The following is a 16,030-nucleotide window of genomic DNA, read 5'->3' on the forward strand; positions in this document are numbered from 1 at the left end:
TACTTTGACACAATGGAGCTTGACTCAACTTGCCCTTAAACTTCACACGAAATTTCTGGGTTTAATGTCACATTTTTTTTTGGGGGTTTCATTTCCACTATTATTATTATTATTATTATTATTATTATTATTATTATTATTATTATTATTATTATTATTATTATCGCTGGAATGATTTTAGGCACGCGCGTAAAGACACACACACACACACACACACACACACAGGCACAAGAAAAGTATATCTAAATAAATAAATGGGAAGATAAAAAAGTATGATAGAAGCTTTGCCTCCTCCTCCTCCTCCTACACTTCCTCCTCCTCCTCCTTTCTCCTCCTCCTCCTCCTCCTCCTCCTTCACTACACCAAACTACTGACTGTCGTTCCCACCTCTTCACTTATACCAAAAAAAAAATCAACATAAAAAAGGAAAATAAAAACACGAAGGCAGCACCAGTTCATCAATGGGCCGAGATGTCATAGCGAACCGAAGTCTTCAGTTTTTGGTTAATATATCGAACCTGACGCGCCTCACTAACCGCTCTTCGCTTGAGGCTGCCCGAGGAGGAGGAGGAGGATAAAGTATAATGTGCTCTTCGTATCTTCCTGGTGGTGAGGTTTCGGGATCTTTTTTTTTTTTTTTTTTTGGTCGAGTTGGTTCGGTCGAGTGATCTTATGAGACTGATTTTTCTCTTATTCTTTACCCACCCATTACCTCCTTCCCCTCCCCCTCTCTCTCTCTCTCTCTCTCTCTCTCTCTCTCTCTCTCTCTCTGATTATGTCAACTAACATTCAACAATACCAATCTAAAAAAAAAAAAAAAATAGAAAAAAAAGAGGTAGAAAACTTCTGATTCTTGTTTAACTCTTGAAAAACTCGATATTCTGCAGGTGGAAAAAAATATCAGTTACATTTTCTGCTGCAACTGTGCTAGATAAGGGACACGGGAGGTGAGGACGATGACCTAAGATGACCCGGTGTGGAGGAGGAGGAAGAGGAGGAGGACGTGGAGGAGGTGGTGGAGGAGGAGGAGGACTTGTGAAGAGTGAACGACCTGGCTTCTTCTAGTGGATTTGGCAAGGCTGAGTGTGTGTGTGCGTGTGCGTGTGCGTGTGCGTGTGTGTGTGTGTGTGTGTGAAGGAATGCAGCAGGGAAAGTGAGTGAATGAGTGAAAGAAATAGGTGAGATAACGTTCTCTCTCTCTCTCTCTCTCTCTCTCTCTCTCTCTCTCTCTCTCTCCCCTTTTCCGGAACCCATCTCTTCCCTTCCACGCCAAAAGAGGGCAGCACTAACACCATAACAAGGCCACAGGGACAACCTCTCCGTCACCCGCACCGCCCATAAGAAGCTTGTGATAAATTCCATGCACGCGACCTATCCATTAACCTAACCACGGATGCTGCGGCGTTGATGTATCCCCCAACACAAGAGAAGAACAGGAAGCAGAAGGGAGATTATAAGGGTAAGTTAGGTAAGTACGGTGAGGTGATGTTAGGTAAGTTAAGGTAAGAAATATATCAGGTGAGGTAGGGCAGGGTCTGGTTAGGTAAGGAAGGTCATGCAAGCTTATGTAAGGATTATAGAGGTAGGTTCGATTAGGCCCGTTAGGAATATACGGTAGGTTAGGGTTTTGATAAAGTGAAGGACACATTGGAAGTTGACAGACAGGTTGTAATAGCCATGAAGTGTGCCAAAGTAAAATTAAAGTGTGTGTGTGTGTGTGTGTGTGTGTGTGTGTGTGTGTGTGTGTGTGTGTGTGTGTGTGTGTGTGTGTGTGTGTGTGTGTGTGTGTGTGTGTGTGTGTGTGTGTGTGTGTGTGTGTGTGTGTGTGTGTGTGTGTGTGTGTGTGTGTGTGTGTGTGTGTGTGTGTGTGTGTGTGTGTGTGTGTGTGTGTGTGTGTGTGTGTGTGTTTCTTTTTCCTATCCTATCCGTTTGCCTATCCCCATTCTCCTTCCTTCCTTTCACCCTCTTCACACACTATCACCCCCTTCTTCAGCCCTTCCCCTTTCTCTCCTTCTTTAACCTCTCCAAGACTCCCCTTCACTCCTTATCATATCTTCCCCTCCCCTCCCATCACGTCCCCTTCACTTCATTACTTTCATCTTCATCCCTTCACCCCTTCCTTCCCTCACTGACCTCCTCCCATCACCTCTTCCCCCTTATCTCCCTATCATCAACCATTAACTCCACCCCTTTGCAAACCACTCCCCTAATCATCTCTTTCTTCCATCCCCCTTCATCCTCAAACCGTTTACCTCGCCTCTACATCCCTTTTCCTTTCACCTTGTTTTTAGGGTAAAGGGAAGAGCTCAAGGGCAGTAAACAAACAATGACAACACAAGAGCAACAAGGAAAAAGCAACAACAAAAAAGACAAACCCGAAAATCGCCCCGTAACTTCCTCCTCCTCTTCCTCCTCCTCCTCCTCTTTCTACACTTAGTTTTCTTAAGCTATACATAAACTTACTTCGGGTGTGGGAGGAGACGGAACAGGTGTGCATCAGGTAGGAATCAAATCACAGGTGTACCAATGATGATGATGATGATGTATGTGTGTGTGCGTGTGTATGTGTGCGTGTGTGTACGTCGGGAGTTCGTGCACACACCGATGAATCATAGCGAGGCATCAGCGGGTCCGTGCGTGTCTGAATTGAGCGCCTTTGTAGGGGGTCGATCCGGGAAGCAGGGCCACTTAAGGTCGACAATAAACAGCACTTCTATCAAGATGGCGGGTCGAGAGAGAGAGAGAGAGAGAGAGAGAGAGAGAGAGAGAGAGAGAGAGAGGGGGGGGGGGGATATGTAAGGTGAGGTGAGGTGAGGCAAGGTGAGGTAAGGTAAGGTAAGGTAAGGTATTTATTGTAATGTGGGATAATATAAGGTAAGGTAAGGTAAGTTTTAAGGTAAGGTAAGGTAAGGTGAGGTAAGGTAAGGTGAGGTAAGGAGAGGTAAGGTATATTTATTGTAAAGTGGGATAATATACGATAAGGTAAGGTAAGATTTAAGGTAAGGTAAGGTGAGCTAAGGTAAAATAAGGTAAGGTAAGGTAAGGTAAGCTAAGGTAAGGTAAGGTAAGGTAAAGTAAGCTAAGGTAAGGTAAGGTAAATCAAGGAAATATATGGTAAGGTGAAGTGGGATAATACAGGAAAGAACCACACAAACAAACTTATACACCTATCCATCCATCTATCCATAATGACAGAGACAGAGGAGTCCAAGTATACCACGATGTCACAGCCTGGTTAACGCTCATTCCTTCGCTACAATAACACGAGACGGGGCTAAGGTGATTTTCGTGTACCTGCGCCTCCTGCATAAGGCAGAAGGTGAGGCTGTTAGGGCGGAGGTAAGGCTGGATGGCTGAAAGGACGAGTCTGGAGTTCCTGGTGAGGGATTAGCGTCGCGTGATGGACAGTCTTGAGTCGCGGAGGTTGTGTCTGTCTTTTTTTTTAACATTGGAGAGAAGGGACAAAGTGGAGCATTGGTGTGGGATATGAATATGTGCTATGGAAATTGAGGCAGGGAAGGGATAGGAAGGAGAGGGCTTTGAATGCGGAAAAAGAAGAAGGAGGGAAGAAAACAGAGTGAAAGTAGAAGAGATGAAGCACAGGTGTATGGGATGAATTTGTGCTATGAAAGTGGAAAAGAGTGAGATGGGAGGGTTTTGACAGGGAAAAAGGAGAGGGAGGAAAGAAAATCGGGTGAAAGGAAAGTGGAAAAGATGGAGCACTGATGTAGAATATGAATTTTGTGTAATGGAAGATGAGGAGGGGAAGGGAAAGGGAGAGGATGGCTTTGACTGGGGAAAAAAAGTGAAGGGAAGAGAAGGTAGATCACTTGAAGGGAAAATAAGAAAGGATAGAACAAAAATGGGGTGTAGAGGGCAATATTCAAAAGAGTAGGAAACGCGGTAGTTAAGATTGGCAGTGAACTGGAAACGTAAAAGTGACCACAGAGGAGGAAAATACGAGAAAATAATATTTGCAAAGGACAATATGTTAAGGAAGTAGGAAGTATGGAAATGAAAAAAAACACGAAAAAAGAGGGTCAAAGGCAGAAACAAAAAATACGAGATGATAATGGGCGAACAAAAGAAATATTAAAGGGAAATATGAAAAAATGGAAAGTAAAACCGATCAAGTACAAGAAAATTAAGGAAATAAAATAATAAAACGAAATATACGAAGTGGTAAAAGAGAAGGTTAGTCGAACGGATAGGAGAGAAATGAAGAGGCGAGGAGAAATGAAGGGAAGAGAGAGAGAGAGAGAGAGAGAGAGAGAGAGAGAGAGAGATGGTAAATGTAACTCGGATAATGTTAAGGACGAAGAGGCAAGATTAATTATATTTTTTCGTCTTTGTGCAACAGGTGTGTGTGTGTGTGTGTGTGTGTGTGTGTGTGTGTGTGTGTGTGTGTGTGTGTGTGTGTGTGTGTGTGTGTGTGTGTGTGTGTGTGTGTTCAACCTTCTTATCTCTCTTTCTCCTTACAGTCCTCAGCCGGATGTTGGTTCTCTCAGTTTAATTCTTCAAGGACAAACTAAATCTACCAGTCACTCAGTCAATTAATATCTATACAACGCCACCCAGTCAGTCGGTCGGCCAGTTAGTCTATCGGTCAGTCCCTCATAACAAAACAACCAGGTCAGAAAGTTAGTCAGTCCGTCATTTAGCAAGTCAGTCAGTAAGTCAGTCAGTCAGTAAGTCAGTCAGTCAATTGGTCAGTCAGTCGCTCATAACAAAACAAACAGGTCAGAAAGTTAGTCAGTAAGTTAGTCCAGTCAGTCAGTCAGTCAGTCAGTCAGTAAGTCAGTCAGTCAGTCAGTCAGTAAGTCAGTCAGTCAGTCAGTCAGTCAATAAGTCAGTCAGTCAGTCAGTCTTTCAGATAGTCAGTCCGCCCCACATCTGCCCGGGAGACGCCCAATTAGCCCATCAGGGGATCAGTTAACCCACCAATTATTTGCCTCCTGCCCGATCCGTCAACCAATCAGGCCAATACACAATCTACCACTTACCCAATTAGGCGAAGACAATCATGCAAACAACCAGTGAATCATCCCTCCCCTCCTCCTCTTCCTCCCTTCATTCATTCCTTCTTTCCTTCATTTATTCACTTATTTATCTATCTATTAATCCACCTCGCTATATTCCGCTTCGTCCACGTGTGTTTTGTTTACATGTGGTTTTTGGTCTTGGTCTTGGCTGCTGGTACGACCATTATATTTTCCCCCGTAAAAAAGATGAAAACAAATGAAGCTAAAAGATTTACACAGTTAGTAGCCAGACAGCCATCAAGCCATCCAGCCGTGATACAAGTTAGCAAGCCACACAGCCTGCCAACCAGAACTTACACAGCTAGCCATTAAGACATACTAACAGGAAGATAAGACAGGCAAACAGACATAGAGTAATTTAACAGCCAGGCATTAAGATAGGTTGTCAGAAAGATAAGCAGACAGACAGACAGCCCTCTACCCAGCCATCCACGAAGATATAAACAGAATCAGCTAATCAGCCAGCCGTCAGCCAGCTAGTGTGCCAGCCAGCCAGCCAGCGAAAAAGCCATCCAGGCAGCCCTATACTAGAGCCATCAGGTGGGCCAAAATCCATCAAATAACTCAGATTTCTTCATTAATCCATCTCTCAAACTAATAAATAGGTCCTTACATTAAACATTTAGGGGCTTGATCACACACATTTGACAAGGCTTTCGTAGAGGCTGTGGGTAATTCCATAGACCATTTTATGAGCCAAGTGATGGTTGGACAAGGTTTCTGCACCATAAATGCAAAAACTATTGGTGAGAACCCGACTAATTTTTGTGGCCTTAGAAATTAGGTCCAAACATTAAACATTTAGGGGCTTGAACACTCACATTTGATAAGGCTTTCGTAAAGGCTGTGGGTACTTCCATAGACCATTTTATAAGCCTAGTGATGGTTGGACAAGGCTTCTGCACCATGAATGCGAAAACTATTGGTGAGAACCCGACTGATCCTTGTGGCCTTAGAAAATAATTGATGTGAGGGGCGAAAGCGTCTGAGAAAACGGGCCTTACAACCACCCAAGATTTCATCCACCGGGTCAACTAGCCACTCACCCATCCAGACACCCAGCCAGATAGTGGGCGGGGAGGCGGTAGTAGGGAGGCTGAGGGCGAGGTGAGCGGCCGCTAATGGAACAGAAGATCCATCACCAGGGAACTGGATCAACTAATGGATTCCGAAACTATAATTATAATCTGATGGGCCGAGCGGGAGGAGGATGAGGAGGAGGATGTGAGAAAGGTTGGGGAAGAGGAGGAGGAGGAGGAGGAGGAGGAGGACGGGGAGGAGAAAGAGGAGGAGGATTAAATGTTGTGTCCACACCCTCCGAACTCTTGCACAGTCAACCACCTGACCCGCCTCGCTTGATCTGGCCCACTAATTACCGCCGGCCAGGTATTACGCTCACCTGACAAGGAATATAATCAAGCCCACTACACAAGCCGCCGGGCCTCGCAGAAATACGTGCACGCCCATCGCAGCACATGAAAAGCAGCTTAAGTTGTGGGCCATTACACGCGGTCGCGGAAAAAAAAAATTCGCCAGCCTAAAAGTGTGTGTGTGTGTGTGTGTGTGTGTGTGTGTGTGTGTGTGTGTGTGTGTGTGTGTGTGTGTGTGTGTGATTATTATCAGGTACTCACCGGTCCATTGCGTCTCTCATCTGCAAACAAAAAAAGAGTTTGTCAGATCAAAATGATAGGAAATAATAATATTAATAAAAGAATAATTATAATGGTAACATAATAATAATAATAATGATAATAATAATAACAATAATAATAATAATAATAATAATAATAATAATAATAATAATAATAATAATAATAATAATAATAATAATAATAATAATAATAATAATAATAATAATAATAATAATAATAATAATAATAATAATAATAATAATAATAATAATAATAATAATAATATAAATGATAATGATAATAATAACAATAATAATGAAACTGGTTTAATGATAATAATGATAACAATAATATAAACAATAATAAACTACTACTGCTACTACTACTACTACTTTTAATACTTTTATTCCTCCTTCTCCTCCTCCTCCTCCTCCTACTACTACTACTACTACTACTACTACTACTACTACTACTACTAATAATAATAATAATAATAATAACAACAACAATAATCATATCCATTTGAACAGTTACTTGTCGAAAACAGCTATTTATAAAAAAAAAATACCTTGGGAATGTTAAGTACAAAAAAACCCACTATAATGCTGTGGGAATTGAAGGCAGCGTTCCACAGCACCCCCGCAGGAGTCTGAACCCCGGTCTTCGGCAACACCAGCTGCGTCGCCCCTCGGTAGAAGCGATGGTATGTTATTTAGTTGCATATATCTGCCTCATGAAAATTTTGTATGCTATTTTTCATCGAGGAAGTCTCTATTAATAAAAGCAAGTTGTAAGCATCAACATCCTCAAACTTAAGTGTTTTGAAACCTTGCATCAGCTTTCCATGTTAGTGGCGGCGCGGCCAAGAACAGGTCCGGGGTGTTAGAACCTTTTATCACAGGATTCTCCGGCAAGGAAGGGATAATCTTCGTAGTCCTACGCTGAGCGGCTTTATGCCTTGCTGATATCCTTTGTGGAGTGAAGAGACCAAAATTGTGCTGCATATTTAACAAGACGCTCACCCTGATGCACGGACGTAATTTATGCATTCTTAAAGAAATGTTTCCATAAATAGTCGACAACGTTCAAGCTTCTGTTTATGCATTAAATAAATTTTTCTCATTTTACTTTAAGAATTTAAGTTTTAACAAGATTATTAAATTGAGATTCGGGAAAAAAGTCGTAATTATATGCTTCATGGAAAAATCATTTAATATACATAACTTTGGAATATCTAATCAGCCTCGCAATTCTTTACGAATTTAGAAATTTACGTGATTATAACATCGAATCCTTCTAAAAAAATGATTTCTGCAACACTCCATTAGAAAGACTTTTATTTGAATTACTAATCAGTAAAATCTAACATCAATTTGTCAGGTGTCCTTTCCATAATTGCAAATCACGTTTTAAGAGTATTCTGTGCTCTATTCCTGTAATTTTAGGAGCAGCGAGTAGCGGGATTTTTTTTATTATTGTTTCCTTTTTTGTGCCCCTGAGCTGTCTCCTTTGTTGGATAAAAAAAAGATTACTGACTTCAATTTTCGAGTCGCCCGCAATTTTTACTGAGGCGAAGGTTCTCGGATCATCAGTTTTGTTAATGGGACGAGGCCGATACCAGGTCTTGGAGGGCAATCCATTGGTGGCCTTCTTGCCGCACCACAGTCTTTTGTCCACCAGCCGTGCCATTTTGTCCTCAGCCACGACAGGACGACATTAAAGCTTTGATACATACATTGCACATGATAACTCGAAAAAAACCCATAGGTGAAGGGTACTAGGAAGAAGAACGAAAACGAAAAAAAAAGCAAGCAATATACCAAACAATCTCTCTCTCTCTCTCTCTCTCTCTCTCTCTCTCTCTCTCTCTCTCTCTCTCTCTCTCTCTCTCTCTCTCTCACCAACCCCTCTTCCACCTCCCTCCACCATCACCACCAGTACCACTTCCCCCCCACCCCCACCGAATCCACACATTAACACCTGTCTAAATATGCACACTACCCGCCATCAGCTCCCCACACTCAGGTAATGACAGCCTCCCCTTCCTCCCTGACGCTTACCTATATTCACCTGACACCTGCACCCGCCTCTGATTCCTGTTGGTGATTACAGGTGAGAACAATGAGGGGAGGGAGAGGATCAGGACAGATGGGTTGGATTAGATAAGTGTTGAGAAGGGGGGGTGGAGAAAGAGGGGGAGGTGGAGGGAGAGAGGGTGGGAGAGGTGGAGGGAGAGGGAGGAGAAGGTGAGAGAGAAAGAGAGAGAGAGAGATTAAAGAAAGGGAACAGAAGAAAGAGGAATATATATGTTATTCAAAATTCATGACACGCAAAAAAACTATTAGATAAGAGATTACAAATGAGACCTCCCGCCACCCTAAAAATACTGGATAATATATGGGAAGATAATAGTAGTAGTAGTTCTGTAGTATAGTAGTAGTAGTAGTAGTAATAGAAGTAGTAGAAGTAATGGTAGTAGTATAGTAGTGGGTGCCGAACATGCTACCTCCTGGACATATTCCCTTCTGGACATTTCCCCCTCCGGACATTTTCTACACAATTATCCACATAATAAGAACGAAATAATAAATAAATGAATAGTAAAACAGACTACTAAAGATAAGGAACATATAATAAAAAAGAAATATGAGAAGTAAGAAAAAAAGAGGGAAACCGAGGAAGTTTTCGGATGTTCTGTGCGCGTTCCCGAGGCCCTTCGACTTTCCATCCCAGAAACGATAAACGCGGTGAGTAGCGCATTCACAGCATTTAAAATTAATTTAATAATCCAGTCTGGTAGTTTTAAGAAGCGAGTTCTTGCATTTGCCCTCCCCGAGCCTCGGCGGGGATAAGGAGCGCCAGCGAGCCGAAGGTCTCCCTGGCGTGCGTGGCAGTACTGGAGGGCTCCCCGAAGGGCACCTTGGTGTTCCCCGGGGCGTCCGCGGAGGTACCGGAGATCTGCACGGGTAGATGGGGCTCGTTAGCCGTGGTAGGCAGTCCATCTAGGAGAGCAAACTCCGAACAATATACCCGGGCAGGTGAGGCTCGTTAGCCGTGGTAGGCAATTCGCCTAGGAGAGCAAACTCCGAAAAATAAACCCGGGCAGGTGGAGGTCGTTAGCGTGAGCAGTTCACCTAGGAGAGAAAACTCCGATCACAAACCCGGGCAGGTGGAGGTCGTTAGCGTGAGCAGTTCACCTAGGAGAAGGAAAACTCTGACCACAAACACGGGCAGGTGGAAGTCGTTAGCCGTGGTAGGCAATCTGCCTAGGAGAGCAAACTCCGAACAACAAACCCGGGCAGGTGGAGGTCGTTAGCCGTGGTAGGCAGTCTGCCTAGGAGAGGGACAACTCCGAACAACAAACACGGGCAGGTTGGGCTCGTGAGCCGTCATAGGCAATACACCTAGGAGAGCAAACTCCGAATAAAAAACCCGGGCAGGTTGGGCTCGTGAGCCGTCATAGGCAATACACCTAGGAGAGCAAACTCCGAATAAAAAACCCGGGCAGGTTGGGCTCGTGAGCCGTCATAGGCAATACACCTAGGAGAGCAAACTCCGAATAAAAAACCCGGGCAGGTTGGGCTCGTGAGCCGTCATAGGCAATACACCTAGGAGAGCAAACTCCGAATAAAAAACCCGGGCAGGTGGAGGTCGTTAGCCGTGGTAGGCAATTCGCCTAGGAGAGGGACAACTCCGAACAACAAACACGGGCAGGTGGAGGTCGTTAGCCGTGGTAGGCAATTCGCCTAGGAGAGGGACAACTCCGAACAACAAACCCGGGCAGGTGGAGCTCGTTAGCGTGAGCAGTTCACCTAGGAGAGCAAACTCCGAACAATAAACCGGGCAGGTGGAGGTCGTTAGCGTAAGCAGTTCACCTAGGAGAGCAAACTCCGATTACAAACCCGGGCAGGTGGAGGTCGTTAGCGTAAGCAGTTCACCTAGGAGAGCAAACTCCGATTAAAAACCCGGGCAGGTGGAGGTCGTTAGCGTGAGCAGTTCACCTAGGAGAGCAAACTCCGATTACAAACCCGGGCAGGTGGAGCTCGTCAGCGTGAGCAGTTCACCTAGGAGAGCAAACTCCGATTACAAACCCGGGCAGGTGGAGCTCGTCAGCGTGAGCAGTTCACCTAGGAGAGCAAACTCCGAACAATAAACCCGGGCAGGTTGAGCTCGTTAGCCGTGGTAGGTAATCTGCCTAGGAGAGGGACAACTCCGAACAACAAACCCGGGCAGGTGGAGCTCGTTAGCCATGGTAGGCAATTTACCTAGGAGAGGGACAACTCCGAACAACAAACACGGGCAGGTGGAGCTCGTTAGCCGTGGTAGGCAATTCGCCTAGGAGAGGGACAACTCCAAACAACAAACACGGGCAGGTGGAGCTCGTTAGCGTGAGCAGTTCATCTAGGAGAGCAAACTCCGATTACAAACCCGGACAGGTGGAGGTCGTTAGCGTAAGCAGTTCACCTAGGAGAGCAAACTCCGATTACAAACCCGGACAGGTGGAGGTCGTTAGCGTAAGCAGTTCACCTAGGAGAGCAAACTCCGATTACAAACCCGGACAGGTGGAGGTCGTTAGCGTAAGCAGTTCATCTAGGAGAGCAAACTCCGATTACAAACCCGGGACGGTGGAGGTCGTTAGCCGCGAGGCAGTTCACCTAGGAGAAGGATAACTCTGACCACAAACCCGGGCAGGAGGGGGTCGTTAGCCGTGGTAGGCAGTCCTCCTAGGAGAAGGAAAACTCCGAATTCAAACCAACACACACACACACACACACAACCAACTAACCGGGCAGGTGGGGCTCGTTATAGGCGTCGTAGACAATCCACCAAGGGGAATCAACAAATGAAAGGATAATAAAAGCGACCACACGAGAAGAAGAATATGAAATTAGAACCGAATAAAGGATAGTTAAAAAAACAACATCGAGAAAAGCATGAGATACACACGGACACGGACTGAAACAGAAGACCAAAAAATGGATGGTATAAAAGGAACGGAAAAAAGATAATGTAAGAAGAACACACAGAAAATAACGTAGAAATAAAACACCAAGAAAAGGAAAATAAGGAAAATATAGAAACAACATCAATGATACCGCTACTCCGTGGGCTCCGTGGGCGGTAGGAGAATGACATGACCCTTTACGTAGACGCACAATATAGTGTGGTCAAACCTGTCAACAATAACATTTACCGCCAGGACCACAATCATGACACTCGAAAACGCCCGTGTCTCTGAGCACTAAACCGGGCAGCTGAACACTTCACTTAGCATCTAACGTTCAGCACTGTATCTTACTTATGTCACTTATTAATCTATAACAACATACAGTGTATAATCAGGTAAATAAGCAAAGATAGAACTATACTACGGCAGGCGCTTGCACTTACGTATTCTGGGCCTACTAAAATGTCTCCGTCTTTCTATTCTTTGTGTTCCTCTGGGTGGAGTTTTACAGAGGCAGACAGCGAGGCCGAGAAGGGACGTCTACCCTTCACCGTTACTGTTAGCTGTCTCCCTCTTCCTCGCCTCCTACAGTGCCCCGAGCGCCCCATCATACATGTCGAATCATAAAAAATGCACATGTGTGGATGCGTCAACCCTGCCCCCCGAGTCAGCGAGAGCCTTCATCTGTTCTTTGTTTGCTATCGAGATGATACCGAAATGCTGGCTTGGCACCTTCAACACCGAGCAGCCGCGACACACCACGACACACCACAGCCAAAGTTCCCTGTTCTCGTTCTCTACACCATCGTTTACTCCTCGCCTTATCTATCTTATCTTATTTCTCATACTTTCCCTTTCACGTTCTTATGTTCTTATGTTCTTATAAAAGAGAAAATAAAACGAGTGATTGAAAAAATAAGAAAATTTGACATGAGTAAGACAAAATCGTTGAAAAGTAATGAGAGGAGGAGAAGGAACAGGAGAAGGAGGAAGAACATGAAGAGGAGGAGGAGGAGGAGGAGGATAGCGAAACAACGGCAGAAGAGGAGCCAAAAGGAGAAACACTGAATAAAGACTGAGGAACGAATAAGGAAATGGAGAGGGAGGAGGAGGTGGAGGTGGAGGAGGAGGAGGAAAGCAAATCAAAGACAAAATAGGCAAAAAAATAAAGACCAACAGAGATAGAAGATGGAATAGGCAAAATAGGTACAAGGTAGTGAGATGGTACCAAATGACACGGGTTACAAAGAAGTGAAAATGAGAGTATTACCAACTAAGAGTATAAAAAAAAAAAACTTGGAAACAGGCAATAACAGTGAAGGAAGAAAGGTTGCTACAGCGGCTTAACATTGAGGCATACTAATAGCACAGAGATAGGGGAATAAACAAGTAGGAAAGATGATGATATAGAGAATAAGACAGTAATGGTAGAGGACTCCTTCTGGTAATGGGTGGGTAGTCGGATAGGTAGTGGAAGAAGGTGGAGTGGGAGATGTGGAGAGAATGAGTAGTGTGGACGAAGAGGGGAAGGTGAAAGGGGAAGAAGAGGAAAAAGAAGAAAAAGAGGAAAATGAAGAAAAAGAAAGAGAGCACAAGCAAAAGAGAGAGAGAGAGAGAGAGAGAGAGAGAGAGAGAGAGAGAGAGAGAGAGAGAGAGAGAGAGAGAGAGAGAGAGAGAGAGAGAGAGAGAGAGAGAGAGAGAGAGAGAGAGAGAGAGAGAGAGAGAGAGAGAGAGAGAGAGAGAGAGAGAGAGAGAGAGAGAGAGAGAGAGGTTGGAGACGTAAACACAACCTCTTATGCCGTACCCTGCTAATGCCCTCCCCCGCTCCCCCTCTACCCCCTACTCCCCCCCCTCCACCCAACCCATGCCACGCCCACCAGACATACGAAGTGGCAGGTCAATCCCCCCACACACTTCTCCCCACTCCCCCATTCAACCTCCCCACCGCAATGTTCCAATAAGCCTCTCCTCCTCCTCCTTTCCATCATCTCCCCTCCCTCCTCCTCAATACCTCCCCCAACATGCATTTTTCTCCCCTGTCTCCTCCTCCTCCTCCTCCACCTCCTTCTCTTCTCCCAACTATGCATACATTTTTCTTCTTCTTCTCCCCACATTATTTCTCTTTTACCTCTAACACATTGCTCTCTCCCACTCCTCCTCCCTTAACCTACTTACTCCCCCCTCCCCACACCTTCATAACTCCCCTTCTCTCTCCCCTCTTTCTCTTGACCTCACTCTTTTAGATTATCCCTTTTATCCTTTCTTCTCCTCCTCCTCACACTTTCCACTTTCTTGTTTTTTTTTTCTCCACTGCGTTCTCTTTTCTGTTTCTCCTGTTCCTGTTTTTCTTTTCCAAATTTTCACTCTTAGTTGGTAATACTCTCATTTTCTCCTCTTTGTAACTCGTGTAATTTCGTACCATCTCACTCTCTGTTATCTCTTTGCCTATTCCATCTTCTATCTTTGTTAATCTCTCTTTTTTTACCTATACTGCCTTTGATTAGCTTTTCTCCTCCTCCTTTTTCTCCTAATACTCCTCCTCTTCTTCCCTCCATTCCTTCAAGCAACACTTCGATTCCCCCTCCCTCCAAATACCCCAAACGTGGATTCCTTTTCCTTCCCTATTCTCTCCCTTGACCTTCACCCCTTCATCCATTTCCCTAGTTTCATATTTTTATCTCTTCTTCTATTTCTTTTCTCTTCTTTCTTTTCTTTCTCTTCTTTCTTCTTCTTGTTGCTCTAATTCATGTTCATTTTTGGGGAGGGGGCAAAGTTGGGGCCTCCTCTTTTTCGACTCTTTTATTTTTCCTTTCGCTCGTTCTTCTTCTTCTTCTCCTCCTCCTCCTCCTCCTCCTCCTCCTCCTCCTCCTGCATTATAAGACCCAAAATTATCATCAGCTTCGAGAAGAGTTGATTAGATCGCTGGGCTTTCTTGATGACAGGTCAAAATAATACTCTCTCTCTCTCTCTCTCTCTCTCTCTCTCTCTCTCTCTCTCTCTCTCTCTCTCTCTCTCTCTCTCTCTCTCTCTCTCTCTCTCTCTCTCTCAGGGTGCTCGATTATATGCAATTAATATCCAAACGTATCTGACCTGGTGTTGTGCAAATACCGAGGAGGAGGAGGAGGAGGAGGAGGAGGAGGAGGAGGAAGAGGAGAAAACAAAAAAAGAAACATGAATAGGAGAAAAGAAGTATGAGGAGAAAGAAAAAGACGAAGATAGACAGATAGAATAGAGGAGGTAGAGGAAGGTGGAGAATGTAGAAGTGGAAAAAGTGATGATGATGATAATAGGACATAAATAATAAGACATAAAATAAATAACACGAAAGATGGGGATAGGAGGATATTGAAGGCGTGGTCCGAGGGGGAGGTGATGAGGGGAGAGGGAAGAGGGGAAATAAAAATGGGGGAGGAAGATGGAGAAGATAGAAGAAGAAGAATGAAGAAGTAGAGAGGGAAATTATGAACCGGAGAAAGTGCACAGACGAGAGGGATCCAAAGGAGTTAAAGTAAGGGGAAGGATGGGAAGAAGGAGATGAAGAGGAGAATAAAATATAAAAAAAACGGTAACATTGAAAAAGAAGCATAGGCAGTAAGTAAAAGCGTCCAAATGAATTAAAGCTACGAAGAATCACCTGTCAAAAAGTGTCTGAGCTAACTAATCAAAGGTACATCACGGCACTCACTATAAATAAAATTCGCCTGCGCCACTACCGAGCGGGGCCGTCCAAGAGGTAGTCAAGACAGCCTACCGGAGCGACAGGCAGAACCTACAAATGGGTTCAGCTCCTCTCTTATTAGTTTCACCTACGTCACTATACAGGTAGGAGATTAATAGGTTAAGGGGAGAGGTAAGGGGAGTGATAAGATGTCTGTGTGCGTCTGTGTGTGTGTGTGTGTGTGTGTGTGTGTGTGTGTGTGTGTGTACGTAATCAAGTATGTATCTTTGCATGTGTCCCTTTCGTAAAATATGTGACCTGCAACAACCGCGAAGTGATATACGAGAAAAGGCAAAACAATAATCAGATTTACTTGACTGAAATTACTTTTATTGCTTGAAATACTACAATAAGTACCGAGAGGGGGGTGGGGTGTGTGTGAGAGAGAGAGAGAGAGAGAGAGAGAGAGAGAGAGAGAGAGAGAGAGAGAGAGAGAGAGAGAGAGAGAGAGAGAGAGAGAGAGAGAGAGAGAGAGAGAGAGAGAGAGAGAGAGAGAGAGAGAGAGAGAGAGAGAGTAGGAAGAGGAAGAGTTATAGGGGAGGATTATAATTTAAAGTTTATTTAAATGATAAGTAGAACAAGGAGAAGGAGACTTGAGACACAGGATGAGGAGGAAGAGAGGAATGTGGAGGACGAGGAGGAGGAGGAGGAGGAGGAGGAGAAAGTGGAGGAGGAAGAGGAAGAGAAAAAA

The 16,030-nt window shown here is 44.4% G+C and overlaps 1 long non-coding RNA gene across 2 annotated transcripts; it reads left to right on the forward strand.

Moving 5' to 3' along the window:
• The first annotated feature begins 9,154 nt into the window (after positions 1 to 9,154).
• LOC127004624 (uncharacterized) lies at positions 9,155 to 11,561 on the forward strand. 2 transcript variants are annotated; one of them, XR_007757899.1, is made up of 2 exons: positions 9,155 to 10,249; positions 10,388 to 11,561. It is a non-coding gene; the product is annotated as an uncharacterized LOC127004624 (long non-coding RNA). The 2 variants fall into 2 exon arrangements; XR_007757900.1 differs by having other exon boundaries at positions 9,155 to 10,181.
• Positions 11,562 to 16,030: the final 4,469 nt, after the last annotated feature.

Source organism: Eriocheir sinensis, chromosome 28, assembly GCF_024679095.1.
Source record: "Eriocheir sinensis breed Jianghai 21 chromosome 28, ASM2467909v1, whole genome shotgun sequence".
In the NCBI taxonomy this organism is placed as follows: domain Eukaryota; kingdom Metazoa; phylum Arthropoda; class Malacostraca; order Decapoda; family Varunidae; genus Eriocheir; species Eriocheir sinensis.